At 43.2% G+C, this 15,712-nt stretch overlaps 1 protein-coding gene across 2 annotated transcripts in view; it reads left to right on the forward strand.

Moving 5' to 3' along the window:
- The window catches only part of BRINP2 (BMP/retinoic acid inducible neural specific 2), a 105,289-nt gene that overhangs the window by 32,978 nt on the left and 56,599 nt on the right, over positions 1–15,712 (forward strand). The gene's annotated exons all lie outside the window — the stretch shown is intronic.

Genomic DNA, 15,712 nt, shown 5'->3' on the forward strand with positions numbered 1-15,712 from the left:
GAGAACCACAAGAACAGATGGATTGTTTTGCCTTTCACTTTGATAAGAAACCACTTAAGATCATGAGGCTGATTTTGGACTTACTGACTTGAGAAAGTTTGGAGACATCAGTTAAAGTACTCAGGTTGTATACACAATCATATGAGCTCATGTGGGAAGCCTGGGCTTGAGGCATGAATTTCTTATGATCTATGGGGAACTGCCTTGTGTAGCCATGAATGTGGGTGAGGCCACTCAGGGTAGAGCATATAGGGAAAAGGGATAAAGGCCTGGAACTGAGATTTGAGAAACTCCAGCATTTAATCACTTGGTATAGGAGTATGAGTCTGCAAGTAGTGGCCACAGAGAAAGCAGAAAAAAAACAAAAACAGAAAGTGTGGGGTCAAGGAAGCCAAGAAAAGAGCATGTTTATGAAAGAGGCATCAGTTAGTGGTGTCAAATGAACTTGTGGAAGTGGGCTGGGAGTCAGCCTGGGAATGCCTGACTCTCTCCAATAAAGGATGCTAGAAAACTCTAATTACTTTTAATTGAACCCCCGAACTAGCATCTGCAAACTTTTTCTCCTTTTTTCCTCACTATGGAGGTAATGAGTATAAAAGGCAGGAAATTTAGGAAGAACAGATTAGCCAAAAGAAAGGAAATTTTAACTACCCCATAAACCTACCAGCTGATGATAACTACAATTGGTATTTGTGTGTGTGTATGTGTATGCACCCTAGAATTCTTTTTTAAGCAGATATACATTGTTTTTAACAGAATAATAACTTGCATACTGTTTTATATCCTGTATTCTTAATAAATCCTAAAGAATTTTCTGTATCATTAAATATTTGTATACAGCATACTTTTAAATGATTGCATTGTATTGAATTATATGCCTATGCCATAATTTGCCCAAACTGTCTATTCTACATCATTTAGGTGTTTTGAATTTTCCACTATTATAAGGATCACATTTTAAAATAAAAAACACACTTGGGAATGTGATGGGTCAATAAAAAGCACTCAGAACTTGGGAATCAATTGAGGAATAAGACACAGGTAAAGATGAGCTTCATTTTTGAAAGAGATAAGTAGAGAATATGACCTAGATCTGGAACTAAATCAGGCTTCGATACACAAGCCCTCCCATCGCTCCCCCTCCAAGCTGACTGCCATACCACAGAAGCAGAGCCTGCTGTGCTGAGTTTATTGGATGACAGAGAGCAGGCAGAATGCACATCCGCTGCATGCAGACACCTGGCAAAAACAAAGATGTCTAGAACTAACAGGGCCAGCTTTGTTCTTCTCTCAAACTCACAGTACAAAGAATTCTGGGCTCCTTCTCTTGGTGAAGTCTTTTCCCCATATGTGGTAGCCAGCCTTCAAGAAAGATGGCCTTCAGTGATTCTCAGTTCCTGGTATCTACACCCTTGTGTAGTCCCCTCCCCCAGAGTATCAGGTTTGGTCTACGTGAGCAATAAATACGACAGAAATTGTGGTGTATGACTCCTATGGCTAGGTCATAAAAGTCTTTACAGCTTCTGCTTTGCTCTCTTTTGGAGCACCCACTCCGAGGGAAGCCAGCTTCCATGTTGTGAGGATACTCAAGCTGTCCTTTGGAGAGGTCCATGTGAAGAGGAATGGAGACCTCCTTCTGAGAGCCAGCACCCACCTGCCAGCCTTGAGAGTGAACCAACTTAGACATGGATCTTCTATCCCCAAATCTTCAGATGCCTGGAGCCCTAGCCAACATCATGACTGCCACCTCCTAAGAGACCCAGAGCCAGAACCACCCAAATTCCCAACCCACAGAAATTGTGTGAGATAGTAAATGTTTTTTTTTATTATTATTATTATTTTCGGCCACTAAGTTTTACTACACAGTAATAGGTAATTAATATACTTTGGAAACGTAAATAGCTCTCAGTTTTTCTCTTCCCTGGGGTCAACCAATAAACATCCTTGTAGCTGAATCACTGTGTATATCTTCAAAATAATTGTCCAGATGTAGACTTGCTAGATCAAAGGAAATGTAGAATTCCAATGTTATATGGTCAAATCTTAAGTGTATTATTTTAGACATCATGGCATTGGCCTTAAAGTGTGTGGTCACGCCATCACCTCTCTTGCCCCATTCACACATTTGTCTGGAGATCTATGTCTGTTTTCAGGAGTAAGGACAGAACAATGACAGGAGTCCTCAAAGGTTGGAGGAAGCATAATGGGTCCTAGGGCATGTGCTGACTTTTGGAGGATCATCTTTGTAAACCTATCAGAAAGGTACGTGCTTATGGATGCTCAACGTGGTTCCATTGATAAATGAGACTATGCACTGGCGGAAGTATTTGCTGCATTGGATGGAAACACATTGATATATGGAAATGCAAAGATTCCTAGAAAGAAGAAAAAGGCCACATGTGGAGCCCAGGAAAGTGATGAATGGAGAGGAGGCAAGGAGGCAAGAATAACACAAAGAGCTCCAAAGCAATAGACGATGCATACAGCATTAGAGTCAGAGGAAGCCATATCGACCGCAGGGGACGGAGAATTCGGCTAATGATCCCACCCATAGCAAGCTGCTCCCGTTTATGGGCAGGAAGCTATCAAGTTCCAACAGCTGCAGCATCATGCTTTTTCAAAGGCCTAATTTTAGAATGCTCCTGATAATGCCCCAGGAGTTGCTAGATCTGAATTAAAAACTTCAGGTCTCTTCCTCTCCCCCCCCCCTTTTCTAAATAAAGGGTTATTGATTTACTAATGGCCTTTGTGTTCTGCTGAAAACAACCCTATAGAAGAATAAAGATGTTACCTAGAGCCAGAGGGCTAACAGCTTGGAAAAACCAAGATCGCAGGTGGGCAGGTAGACAGAAGACAGGCTCGGAGGAAACTCAGAGCCTAAGACAAACGGAGGGTAGAAATGAAGGATACAGAAGCAGAGCCTGCTTCTGAGGATTGAAGGGGAAGAGTGGGCTGCTGAAAATAAATGTCACCCTGGGATCTGGATATGTATGGGTGAGCATGTGGAAGTCCTGTGGGGATAATGGGTCCCTCATATTTTTGTTAGAACCATAGTCTTGTTGGAAGAGTGGGGCTCAATGAAGGGTCTCTGGGCTGGGTGGCAGAAACCTGCCTAGATTCTAATCCCAGGTCACCCTTACCTGGCCACATAAGCCTCAACCTTGTAACTACACTCTGGACTCCGGCTCTGCCTCTATGAAACAAGAGGCCTTTCCACATGTCTAGAATTCCAGATGTTAGTTGCCGATGTGGTAGCCGTCTTCCTGGGATTTTTCTCTATCAGGATCATTACAGTTTTTTCCTGGTTGGTTCCTTTCCCCGATGGGCATGGCTGAGGGAACAGGCCCGTGATGAATGGATGGAGGGTGGTATGAGTGAGGGGTGGGTCTGGAAGCTGCTTTTGGAGGGGAGGCAGCAAAAGCTAGAGAAGGCAGACCAGACAGAGGCAAAGGGAGAGAGAAGTGGGGCGGGAGAGTCCGGCCGTGCCCGAAAGCGTGAAGACGCCAGGGTGATGAGGGAGAACTAGACTGAGGAGGGTAGAACCGAGTGGCTACAACCTGGCTCTGGATCCAGACAACCCTGGCCATAAAACCCTGGGACCTTGACAAATTATTTCATCTCTTTAGCTCCTCATTTCCTCATCCATAAAGGTAAAATGACAATAGAACGTGATGCCATTTATTGTCCTGCGGATCTAGTGAGACTGTACGTAAAGCAGTGAGAACATTGTCTGTAACCCAGTTACTAGTCAGTGGGTATTAGCTACAGGTACTGGAAGGTCCCTCTGGTTTGGAGAGTGGACAGTAGCTGTGGGTCTTGCAGAAGTCAAGCTCAGTGATTCCTGGAACAGGGGTGGGGCTATGTGTGGGTAGGTTCAAGAACAATGTTGAAAGGCATTTTTTGGGGGGTGGGAGGGGAATCACTTTGTGTCTGTGAGTGAACCAAAAATGAAAATGGGAAGGTAAGTATTTTAAGGAGTACACTTAACCATTCCCTCCGTACTGGTTGTGGTGGTGGTTACAACCTGCTAACTGGTGCTCACTACCCTCCAGAGAGAGCTCCCGGGTACCAAATCTATAAACTGTGTGCACTCCTTCCCGGCCCCTCCTCCCCAACACTCCCTTTTTGTGTCATGACCTCACATGTTTTAAGCCTGTCAGGCCACCTCAGGGGACTCTACTCTGGGGGAGTGTTGATGGTACTCAGAGATGTCCTACGTGGTCAGACAAGCTTACCTCTGTTCCTCTTTGCCTGTTGGGTCTTTTCTTGCATATGCTGTCTACCACTTTACAACTGTGCTGCATCACCAAGAGGGTGACCACACTGTCATCACGGAGGTTCAGAGAAAATGGAGGCCGTGGTGGGGCCTCAGATATGATTGCACAGGTTGTGTTCTGCTCAACAACACAGGAAGCCATGCACTTCGACTACGGGGTACATGGTGTGTCTGGTGTTTGCAGGGACAATCTGCCCCATGGCAGACAGTGGCCCCTATGGGGGAGGGGAGCGTTCTCAGTGGGGATGAAAAAAACCAAAACACAAGAACAGAGAGCATCTTTAATTGAAACTTCAGGGGACAAGAAGCCCAGAAAGCATCTGAGTAATTGCTCCCCAGGTCCTCCCAGCCAGCTGCGATGTCAGGAGGGCAGTTTCAGCCTTTGGGCCGCTCATTAGGGGAGAGAGCGAGGATGGACGGAGTGAGACAGAAAGCCCCATCCTGCTGAATCACCAGTGTCAGTTCCAGGATCTGCCTGGGCCACCCCCCTGGGCAGCCTGGCCAAGGACTGAATAAGCACAAGGCTCTAGACTTGGCCAAGTGTCAAGGATGGCGGGGCAGGGAGGGAGCTGAAGGAGCCTGAAGGAGCGACATTTGTGAATGAGTGTGATGAATTGTTTCTGTTTGTTTCCACTAAACCCCAGCTCCGCCTCACACAAGTGGAGCAACCAAGTGTGAGCAGCTGAGATGGTTGGAAATGGAAGGATTATCTGACCAGCTGTTCAGTTGGTGGCTGAAGCTCTGTAGCCAGAATGACTGACTCAAGTCTTGCTCCGTGTATGGATGATGGGGAAAATAGAGATAGAACAGTACTCCTCATACCTTAAATTATTTTTTAATTAGAAAAAGGGTTTTTTTCTGATTACAAAAATAATGCATTGTTTTGTAGAAAACTTAGAAATACATAAAATCGTAAAGCAAAGAAAATGCATCCATGATTGCAGCACTTGGCAACAATTACCGACCTAAATGTACTTGCAACACTTCTCTCTCAGGAGAGCACAGCTTTGCAGATACTTTCTCATTCATTCTGCAGGGCAGGTGTGTGAGAGGGTTGCTTGGAAAAGAGTAGTGCATCTTTTTATGATTACTATGGAGAAATCAAAGTAACAAATATATGCACTTGTTCAAAATCTTTGTGATGGCAATGTCTACTGCTTTTGGCTTCTAATAATAAAAATAAACTGAACGATGAATGTCTGTCTAATGTTTCTCAGTTGTAAAGAACTTTCCTTTGCGGCACCATTCTGCTATGTATTTCCCCTGTTTATTCACCTAAGTGCTAGTTCAGAGGCGGCCATGACTTAAGGGAGACTAACTTAGGAGTTAGAGGTAGAAAACCAGGAACCAGGACCTCTGGTCCCTTCACTTGTGTGGAACCATGCTTCACTCAAAGTCTTTATGCTCACGGCAACAAAATGAAAAGAGTATCCCACTCCATATAAAGTCACAGTGCATCTCTGTACATGGGAATGGTGTGAGCAAAGGGCATGTTTGGGGATAGAGAGGAGCAGGTAAACTGTGGATCTCTCCAGCCCTGTGCTGTCCAATATGGTAGCTGTGAGCCGCATGTGGCTACTGGGCACTTAATATGTGACTCGTACAAGGAAGAAACTACGTTTTGAAATTTTAGTTTCAATTAATTTTCAAAACTTATACTCAATTCGATTATCAGAAAAAAATTTAAGTATGCTTGGAATAAGCTGGATATGTGATTTCTTTTTTCAACTGTAAATTATTTCAAATATAAACAAAGAATCAAGTATTTCTGATGAAAAATTAAACATTGAGGTGGGCTCTAAGTGTAAATATACCCTAGATTTCAGAAATCAGTGTGAAAAAACAGAAAATATCTGGGTAATAATTTTCTTAAATTAAGTACCTGTTCAAATGACAAAATTTTGTGTTTTTATTTTATTTTTTAGTTGAGGTACAGTTGCCATACTAATATAAATTAGTTTCAGGTGTATGGCATAGTGATTTGACAATTACACACATTATGAAATGTTCACCATGAAAAGTATAGTTACTGTGACCATACAAAGTTACTTCAAATGACATTACCTTGGATTCACTACGTTAAATAAAATATATTACTAAAATTAACTGCATCTACTTCGTTTTATCTTTTTAATTTAGCTGATAATAAATTTACAATATCTGTGTAGCTTGCATTATATTTTTATTGGTCATTGCTGGATATAGCCACACGTAGCAAATCTCTAGTTGTATCTTCTAAGATGTAAAGGATCAGGTTCTGCTGTCTTAAACAAGGATCTGTCTCTATCTTACGTATCCCTCTGTAACTCAATAGACAAACATATTTTCAAATCATGGATTGGTAAATAACACCGGTGTCAGAGCTAAAACAACAATGATTTCAATGTTGGCTGCATGAGCTGTGTAATCATGTATGACTTTCTTTTTTCTTTTTTCCTTTGTACAAGGAAATAATTTCAATCTCATAAAAAAGTCATACAGGAGTACAAAGAACTCCCATACGCCCTTTATCCAGAGACTCCATTGAAGTTTCATAACTGACCCAATAATGTCTTTTATAACAAAAGATCCAACCCAGGATTGTACACTGCTCATACTTGCCATGTCTTTCTTCAGTGCCCTTCAGTCTGGAACAATTAGGTCCTCAGTCATTCTCTGACCCTGGTGACCTTAACATTTTTGAAGATTACTGGCTCGTTATTTTGTAGGATATCTCTCAATTTAGATTGTGTGATGTTTCCTCATGTTGAACTCAAGTTAGGATTTTTTGCCTGGAGTATGAGAGAAGTGATGTGATCTCACGTGATTTCTCTTTGTCTAAATTCTGGTGGTGTGAATTTGGATCACTAGGGTAAGATGGTGGTTGTCAGGCTGTCCACTGTAAAGTTTTTTTTTTCTTTGTATAATTAGTAAGTATTTAAAGGAAGATATTCTGAGACAGTGAAATATTCTCCTTTGATGAAGAATGGGGTATTTCACAGTTTAGCACTGATTTATGTTTCTTGCCTGAATGGATTATCACTGTGATAATTCCTAAATGCTGCTTTTCTAATTCCATCATTTTTCTCTACATTTATTAGTTGGCATTCTATTCAAGAAAAAGCTCCCCCCCCCACCCTGTAGTGTGGGTGTATGTATGTGTAAATAATGTGGCCTCATAGATTCTTATTTACTCAAAGGTATATAATCCATTACTACCAATATTTATTCTGATGTTCAGATTGTCCCAGAATTGATAAAGGGAACCTTTTCAAGCTGGAGCTGGCTTACATTGGCTTAGAGGAGCCCACTGCAAATTTTCAGGAAATGTGTGTCATTAACATCAAGTTGGTAGCCTGAAACCAGGCATGTTGTGAATATTTACACCATGGAAGCTGGCAAATGTTACAACCAGAACTTATTCCTCCAGAGAGCTGGCTGTTAAAAATTTGCCAGGACACCAATGTTTCTGTCATAAAAGGAGGTTACAAGTTCATGTTACACTTTAACTGCCATAGGCTGTAATCATTCATTTCTCCGAGGATCCCTGATTGCTTTTGGTGGAGAACAGGACTTAGAAACCAAGACCTTAAAGTGAGGTGAGCCCTACTAGACGTATGTGGGGTGGACAGAACAGGGAGAGTTGGCTTGTGTGTGTGTGTATGTGTCATAAACAAGGGAATGTATTAGTGTGTGAGTGTATGCATATATACACTTTAATTTTAAATAAACATTTTAGGGCACCTGGGTGGCTCAGTCAGCTCAGTCGGTTAAGTGTCTGCCTTCGGCTCAGGTCATCAGGCTCCCTGCTCAGTGGGGGGCCTGCTTCTCCCTCTCCCTCTGCCTACCGCTCTGCCTACTTGTGCTCTCTCTCTATCTCTCTGTCAAATAAATAAATAAATCTTTAAAAAAATATTTTATTTTGGAATAATTTTAGATTTATAGAAGAGTTAGAGCACAGGCTTCCTGTGTATCCTTCACCAAGCTTCCCCTAATTTTAATATCTTGTAACCATGGTACATTTGTCAAAAATAAGAAATTAACATGGGTGCAACACTAGTAATTAAACTACAAAGTTTATTTAGATTACATCAGTTTTCTACTAATATCTTTTTTCTATTCCAGAATCCAATCCAGAATATCATATTATATTTAGCAGACACACACTTTTATATCTATCAAACATCTATCTCCCTATCTGTTCATCTGTCAACCTGTCCATCTTTCTGTCTGTCTGTCCTTCTATTTCTCTATCTCTATTTAGAAACATGAGTTCATACTTCTAATCTTAAGGCCACACTAGCTTTTGTTCTTTCCATGTTTATAATTCCCCTCTTTGACCATGGGAAATTTAGCTCCTGTTATCCTTAATATATTTACTTATTGGCTAAATCCCCCTGTATGTAACCAATTTCCTGACTCCCCTGGACTGCCGTCGTACTCAACCACCTACCTTACATGGATTCAGATCCTTCCTAGTTCACTCCCCTGCACAGGCCTGCCTGTTGGTTTTTTGACTGAATTGGAATGAAGGAAAGAAGGAAGGAAGGAAGGAAGGAAGGAAGGAAGGAAGGAAGGAAGGAAGGAAGGAAGGAAGGAAGGAAGTTAGTTGTACAAGTTTCTAAATCTCTTAGAATCTCATTTTCCCTATATTAATCGCTCCTGGATTAGTAATACCTACTTCGTTGATAGTAAAGTGCTTAGCACACTGCCCAGTAGGAAATAAGCAGTCAATAAATAGGACTTGTAACTGTTTTTATTGTTGTTGTTGTTGTTGTCAAGGACCAATTAAGCATGAAACAGGAGGCCTAGAAGGAGGGATTGTGAGGATGAGTAATTTTGGTCTTCGCCACCATAACATATGTTGGCAAAATAGATGCATGAAAAACTTTCCTAAAAAGTTGGTCTTCATTATTCAGAGGTACTTCATGAGTCTGGGATCATTAGAATTTGTTGGTGTGAGTCGGAGCTTCTCAACCTCAGCACTACTGACATTTGGGGTCAGGGAATAATTATTTGTTGTGGGGAGCTGTCCTGTGCATTATAGGATGCTTAAAAGCTACCTGACCTGACGCACTAGAGAAGGCACCCCTCTCCAAGTTGTTATAACCAAATATTCCTCTAGAAATTGAGAAGGTCCCATGGGGGCAAAATCACGTGCGTGCACACACACACACACACACACACACACACACACACACATACCGGAGACCCACCAGAATAAATGGTTGGCTCTGTTTTAACTGTATTCTCTGTTACCATGTTTGGGGAATGGAAAATTTGATTTAATTTGAAAAAATTTTAAGAGTTCCTCTATACTATTTTCCCAAAGATTTGGACTGAAAATCAATGATACAGTTCCAAAATAGGCTGAAAATAATCTTAGCTTTGTATCAGAAGCTGCAGAGTCAAGCCTCAGGTATCACTGAGATGTGGACATCTGCAAATCCTGGTCAGCATAGAGTCTGCCTAATGTGACTTTGGCTAATAAGGCTTGCTGTAAGAGAATTATTACAAGGATTTGCATTCACCTTTCTTTCAAAGAAATCCGAGGATTACCTTCTAGCCTTTCCTTCCACCATCCCCTTCATGCATTTTACATTCTAGCTAAATGTTCTTTGTCCAATAAACATTAGTTGGATGAATGAGTAGCTATTTATTAGCTTTCCTAAAAGGAAGGAAGTGGGGAAATGTATTACCACATCTTACGAAGGGTTTAATTTGTCAAAAATAGTTTAGGTAGTCAGTGGCAGTGTGAGCCAGAATGAAGTCTGAATTAAGATTTTTAGAGAATGACTCTAGCTCTGCCCTTGGAAGCTCTGAAATCTTTTTGCACAAGGACCCAGACAGTGCCCAAACTGCTGCAGGCTACTTAAGTCTACAGCTCCGCTTTGTAGAGGAGAAAGAATTTGGCATTAAAGAATTGGAGAGAAACACAAATAAATAAATTGAATTGGCAACAACGTGGCAATTGCATAAATTCCAAAGGATCAACGCGGGGAAAACCTTAACTCCTCTGGACAATGCTGAAGTTGCCCTGAATTCAAAGCACCTTTCATTGTGCACTACCTCCTAGAGTCGGGTCTTGGCAATCTGGGCAGTGTGGGCTCCGTGTCACGCCCAGGGGTGCATGGCAACAAGCCTTCTCAGCTGAAGACTATCTGAGAGCTCAGAAACCTGTTTCAGGGTGCTGATTTTAGTGTGTGAACACCACCTTCCGCCATTAGTCATTTAAGAGGATGCTAGTACACAAGCAACCAGTAGAAATTAGTGTAAGGGAAGGGAAGTCATTTGGCTCAAGAACTGAAGAGAGGACTGGCAATGATGGATAAGCTTGCTTTCCATCAGGTCTTTCTAAACCACCTCAGACCATAGTTTTAGAAATGGTTTCTCGAAGCCAGCGATCCCAAAAGGTTGATTGTGATTGCCTAGTGGATCTGGGAACACCACCACTCCATACACACCAGTCCCAACACAGCTACCTTATTATCATGCCCCCTTTGTCACCTCATGCCACCCTCCCCCAGCTTGGCCACCAGTAGCAGTCAAAAGCCTGTGTGGGGAAAATGTCGCCTTCATCAAAGAGCAAACCAAAAAACTCACTTAGGGATGGGTTTCTTGGACTGTGCTACAAAAAGGGATAATGATTCTTTCTCAATGTACTTATTGACATTCATTGAGCAGCATATAGTTTATTTTAGCTGGAGTTTGTGATGTAGCATCTATATTTAATTCCACAAGCTGTCGGGCAACTCATGTATTTACAAACACCATCCCGGAAACAATGTGTTTGCTGGTTACAGCTGCATCTGTAACATCTCAGGAGCTCCGTGCTATTTGGCACAGCTCAGGGCATTATCATTTTACATTCTGCTCTGTGCCAAGGCCCAAAGAGGGCAGAGATTGGGCTAAAAGTTCAGATTCAGTGACAAGCCTGGTGGAAAGCCAAGAGCAAGAGTAACATTGAGGGCTGAGGGTCAGAATGGAGAGTTGCTCATCAGCCCCACCTCAGTTGGAACGCCTGCACAGTGGTGAGCAATTTCTGTGTCATTGGCTTGGGTTTATTTTGGCTTCCCAGGCCTGAAAGAAATACTTAGACTGTCCTATGTGTATACAGAGGCTGGCGCTGCTGGGAAGTGAGCTGGGGCTTCAGCAATGGAAGCGAGGCTGGTGGGAAGGAAGCAGAGACAGAGAAGTTTTCCTCCCTGGGGGATGGAACCAGCTGTCTGCTAGGGGTTGGAGTGAATGACTCAGTAGCTGGACCCAGGAAAGGTGGCTGGGCATACCTAGAGGCAGGCACCCATGGGTATGATCTTGGTAGCAGAAGGACCAGCCTTTGGCCAGCACACATAAAGAGGAACACAAAAAGAGTTTGGGGGGCAGTTCAGAATTAGGCAAAAGTATAGGCAATTCTTGGAGGTCTGTCTCCTACAACAGCAAGTAGGGGAGCCGAGGGCTGGGGGTGCAGGAGTTGGGAAGGGCACGAGCCCCTTACCTGAGATGCATAGGCTAAGATTGGGTAGAAAGGAGGGGATGGGGAACTTGGGCACAGGCCCAGTTAGTTTGGGGGTCTGAGGGAAGAGCATGGTAACTCAGGGGTATGCGGGAAACCAGCAACTGTGGGTTGTTCACCTGGGCCCAGGTTGGGGAAACACGTCTGACCTTATGATTTTTAAGACCCTACAGACAAAATCGAACAGCCTTCTCATAAGGCCATGCTGACAGGTCATCTAAACAGGAGCCACAGAGCTTCCCCAAAAGCAGAAGGCTTAAATGTCTTTATCCAAGCCAGGAAGATGATTTCTGATGAATCCTACTTGTAAACTCTAAAATTTTAGACTTTTTATCCATCTCTAGCAATTTCTGAAATGAGAGTGACCTAGAGACATCTAGGATAACTACAGCTCCCTTATCAGAGTAAAGTCTGGATTTTAGGTCATTTTGACCATACTAAGGACTTTCTTGGAAGAACATCATTGACTTCTCTGTTCTTGAGTTTTCCTCTGTGTAAAATGGGCATAATAACAACATCAACTTCATAAGGTTTTATGAGAATTAAATGAGTCAATGAAGGGCAAGTTTTTAGACCAGTGTTTGGCACATAGTACCTGATACCTACACAATAATTGGCGATGGCGATGATGAAGGTAGCTCTGGAACTCATCGGTTCCAACTCCTGCAAATTTCAATTTATCACTGATATATGTGAAATAGAATAAGCTCTAGGCTTAGCATTGGGAGACCAGCCTCATGTCCTGATTTGCCCCAAATCAGCAATGTGACTTTGAATAACTCACCGCACCTCTGTGGCCCTACATTTTCTCATCTGTTGTCCATTGTGAAGGGGATTCCGTCACTGGCTCGCACTGGAGAATTGTATCAAAATTTTCTTGAGGGATCTGCAAAATATTTCAAAATATAGACATATACTCCAACCTAACGACATCAGTTATTTCCCTCTTCCTCTCCCTTTCTGTCTCTATACCTCTCCCCCCGACTTCCGCCAACACACATATTCCGTACACACTCCAGGCTGTGGAGAACCACTGGATAATTTCCGGGATCTCACCCTGTCCCCCCAGTTTCATGACATGATGAGGTGGAAATTAATCAGGGACCAAAAGACCATAGGAAGGCAAAGTTAACAATGAAGAGCCTAGCTTTGGGAAGTTTCTTGGAGAAAATGAGTCTAGAAGATGTGACAGATGGACACAGATTCAGGGAGACGAAAGGAAGGCAGAGATGAATAGAGTGGTGGGGCCCATAGCCAGATAACAAAGGGCCAGATACAGGCAAAAGGACTGGCCACCCCTGCGGTTATTAACTACCAAGGGCCTGGGGAGGAGGACCAGTGAGGTCACTCAGAGTGAGCTGTAGAGAGCCCCAAAAGATAACGAGGACACATTTTTTTTATGGTTTTTTTTTTATTATTATTATGTTATGTTAATCACCATACATTACATCATTAGTTTTTGATGTAGTGTTCCATGATTCATTGTTTGCGTATAACACCCAGTGCTCCATGCAGTACGTGCCCTCTTTAATACCCACCACCAGGCTAACCCATCCCTCCACTCCCCTCCTCTCTAGAACCCTCAGTTTGTTTTTCAGAGTTCATAGTCTCTCATGGTTCGGAAGACACATTTTTTTAGCAGAGACTTTACCTTCTCAGGCTTCAGGGTTCTTACCTATAAACAACAACAAACAAACAAAAACTCACATTGGATGAGGGGGTGCCTGTGGACTCTTTTTGGCTCTTATAACCTATGGTGAAGCACTGGAAGAAATAACAGTGAACACACACACAGCACTCACCATGGGCCAGGTATTTTTTAGAGGTTTTACAAATATTAACTCATTTAATCCCTACAACCCTATGAGGAGGCACTATTATTATTACCCTTTATATATACATATATATGTATATATAAAGGAGACATCTATATATCTATATAGAGAGATATATAAAGGGTATCTATCTATCTATATCTATCTATCTATCTATCTATCTATCTATCTATCTATCTATCTATCTATCTAAAACAGATGGGGAAGCTGAGGCAGGAGAGTTGGAGCCAGCACGAGAAGCCAGGCATCTGACCCCATAGTCTATGCTGTTACCCCTCCACTATGGAGCGGCAGTCGGGGGTCTCTGCACATGGCAGGGGAGGGCAGATTTGTGCTCAGGGCCACCGGAGCTGCTGTTCTTTCACAAAGAAGGAGTATAATGGAAGTGGTTTCGAGGAAGGTTAATCTGCATGGAGATCAGGTTTTAAAGGTTTTGAAGTGTGCCACTTTTTACTTAGAGGTTCTGTTGGATCAGCAGTGCCTTCTTTCCCTCTTCTGGAGACCCCCGTGACCCCCAAGGGAAGCTCTGGGGCAGAGGGGCCTCGCTGGTCTGCACACGGTGACCCGGACTTTATCACGTGAGACCGTGAGCAAGCCTGTCAGTTAGCTTGTCCCTCCAAGGAAAGTGCCAAGGACATCTGCCAGGCAAGTATGAAGGCTCTGCACCTGACAGATGAGTCTGTCCTTGATAAGTGAAGAGCTGGTTATCACACAGCAGAAACCCATAAATTTGGAGCCCTGAGGGGATGGAGCCCACAAGGTCTAATGTCACTAAAGCGTGTGTATGTATGTGTATGTGTGCGTGTGTGTATGTATGTATATCGTTCTTTTAAACTCATTACAGGACCCCCAAGTCTTACATTTTGTTCCTCCTCCGTGAGGGCAAGTGCTGGGCCTGTTTATCAGAATTAGTGCCATCACCTAGTACATTCTTTCTGCGTAGGAATTGCTTAATCACTGACCGACGGACAGAAGTGGGTGAGAAGGAGGCCAGCCAAGTTAGAGGTCTTGGAGTCGGAATGTCTGAGTTTACCTTCCGCTTCCCTGTGGAGTGACCTCTGGCAAGGCCCCTGCCCTCTTCTAACCTCTCCTCTTCGAGGGCTCAGAGGAATGTAAGAACATTTAGAAAACAGCCATTATAATTAGCTCTTACCTTTGCATAAATAAGCATTAATCTTGCTCACCTGATTTTATGCAGGGAGGCTCTCCATATGCCTCACCTATTTTAAGTTGTTTCCCGACCAGCAGGCAGAAAATGCAGCAAGCATAGCTTGCCCGGGGCCGTGACAGTTCTGGGGGTGAACCTGAAACTTCTGTCGCGGAGCCTGGCGAGGACATGGTGGTCGGGGGTGGGGGTGACATCTGCCTGGGTTCACGTGGGGCATGATGGCCAAGACTGCTCTCAGAAGTGCAACCAGGAGCAAATGATCAGGGTGAAAACGCTGTGGTTGGTCTCCGTGGAGGCTGGCAGATCATCCCAACATGAGAGGAGAATGCAAGTCACTGATGGGTAGTGACAGCCCGCGTATCCACCTTACCCTTCAGGAATCCCACCCCAGAACATCCTGTCGTTCCTCTTGTCTGTCCTCCCTTTCTAGTCAAAGGGGAGGTTTCACACTAAGATGTTGTAGACGAGAACAAATAACACTTTCTGTGAGTTTTTACCACGGACACCCTCTGATTTACTCAAGAAAACATCTCCTCGAATAGAGTTGGCCAATTAACCACTCAAACGGCTTGAAAACTTATTTAATGTCACTGCCTAATCATTTTATTAATGTCACTGCTCCAACGGGCAAGAATTTTGGCTTTCTACCTCACTTCTCATAAGCTTCACTCCCTTTCTGAAGCCGAGTTTTTTCCCAAAGAAGTCTTAAAGTCTTAATGCCTCTCCCCTTATATGTGTGCCCCTTATATTTGCATAGAATTATGGAATGTCAGCATTGGGCAGGACCCTAGGGATCATCTTACTTCTTAAATCGTTTCACTGATGACCGAAAGGAGGCTTCCAGAGGGAAGTGCCTTGCTCCCAAGGGCAATCAACCTGTAAGTGGCAAAGCCCAGAGTTTTATAGCTGCACATCACGTGATGCAGTGAGGTGTAAACAGT

Source organism: Phoca vitulina, unplaced genomic scaffold, assembly GCF_004348235.1.
Source record: "Phoca vitulina isolate PV1807 unplaced genomic scaffold, GSC_HSeal_1.0 scaffold73, whole genome shotgun sequence".
NCBI lineage: Eukaryota > Metazoa > Chordata > Mammalia > Carnivora > Phocidae > Phoca > Phoca vitulina.